Below are 1,875 nucleotides of genomic sequence, written 5' to 3'. Positions count from 1 at the left end.
TTTCTCCACCATCTTGGTTCTAACTAGTTGGAACTTACCTGGCCTCCACCCTGTTTTGATCAGGATAGTTCTAAACTTTGTTTTGAGACTTTCAGACTCATTTAGTTAAACAATGCCTACACAATTAAGCAATGCCCAGAGCAATGTCAAAAGCAGTGCTCAAAGTGAGAGAGGATACCTGGGAAAGGGAAGGTCTGAGAGCACAAAAGTCTTCTCACAGAAGCCCCAAGGACACTCCTACAAAGTCCTCACCATGGTGACTCAGCTCTTATGAATTTGTAGAAACTTAACTTCTTGGGACCTAAAGAAACTAACACTTGCTCCTGCTTCTATAAAAGCCTGAGCCTGCCTTTGCCAGCTTGATTCAAACTGACTAATGAGAAGGGTACCCATGGATAAGGAGCCTTTGACTGGAGATAAAAGGGAAAAGACAGAGCCAGTTGGGGAGCTCTGCCGTTTTTTGGACTTTAGTCTGTCATGGCTCCTCTGGCTGAAATAAAGTCCTTCGTCTTTTAAACACTGGATGTTTGGGTGTGGGTGTTTCTTTCTCTCCATGGGGCCTTGTTTTCCTGCAACAAAAGCACTGTCCAAAGTAGTACCTGCCCAGTTCCTATCTCACTTTGAGGTGGGATAGGGGTTTGAAGGGCTGCTGTCATACCTACGAAGCAGAGATCTGGTTTGTTTCCAAGTCCTGACAGCTAGAAATCTCTCTTGGATCTGCCTCTCCTCTCCAGCCTTGTAGAACTTGATCCTTTATCTGCTGTGCAGATCTGACAGTCTCAGTCAATCTAGCATGGAGCTCTGGAGCAAAGATTGCCCATTAGAGGAGCTTGAGTTGGGTAGGACTGTCAGGCCTAGCACCCACACCATGCTCGGTCGCTCAAACTGTGCAGTGGGACTCAAAGGGGCTATAGCTGGAGGTTGTCCACTAATTGTACTCTTGCACCTGAATAGCAAGTTCTTTCTTGAGGGGACATCCAAACAGTGAAGCTCCATAGCTCCACTGTGTAACAAACAACCTTAGCATCTCAGGTTGTTTATATTCCACTTGGGGTCCTTGCGTCAGCAGGCACAGTGAGGCTTGGCTGTGAACCTGTGGGTTGGTTCCGGGGCTGCTTTACATATCTCATTCTGGGTCCAGAGGTTAAGAAGGTATGTGCTCTTCATGGCAGAAGTCAAGGTGGCTAGAGGTGAACCAAACTATCTATGCAAGCCCATTTACAATTTCTGTTGCATCAGTTCTGCTCACATCCCATCAGCTGAGGCTACCAGTCATATGACCAAGCCCAAAGACAATGGGGTGGAACAATTAACTCCCCACCACAAGGAAAGCTATGACAAGGGTGGAGAGGGAAAAAAGAATTGTGGACAAATGCACCTGCTATCTAGCCAGCCATCTGTCACCAAAGCCCATGCCCTTAGCCATTTTATCATAGGTGGCTAGAGTGGCACCTGGTATGAGGTATTATAGGTATAGTGGCTAAAAACATATCTGGAGTCAGATGGCTGGCTCTCAGATTTCAGCTCCAACACTTATAAGATTTGTGATTTCAGGCCATTTACTTGGCCTCTGGGAGCCTCAGTTTCCTCTTCTGTAAAATGGGGATAATTAAAGAATCCACATTATGGGGGTCATGTGAGGATTAAATGGAAAAATATAGGTACAATGCTTGGTATGGTTCCTGGTACATGGAGGGCACTAGAATAAATGTTATATTTTCCTCTAATCCTTAGAACAACCCTTTATCATGGTACTTTACTTTTTGTTAGCCCAGAGCTGTGGATTATTCTGGAAATTTACCCTATTCCCCATCCTAAAATGACTTCAGCTCTCAGGTCACAGTTGATTGGCTCAGGGATGGGAACCTCCCCTAG

Source organism: Otolemur garnettii, unplaced genomic scaffold (genome assembly GCF_000181295.1).
Source record: "Otolemur garnettii isolate 467f Iridium unplaced genomic scaffold, OtoGar3 scaffold00020, whole genome shotgun sequence".
Lineage (NCBI taxonomy): Eukaryota > Metazoa > Chordata > Mammalia > Primates > Galagidae > Otolemur > Otolemur garnettii.
Note: the sequence above shows the minus strand (reverse complement) of the source record.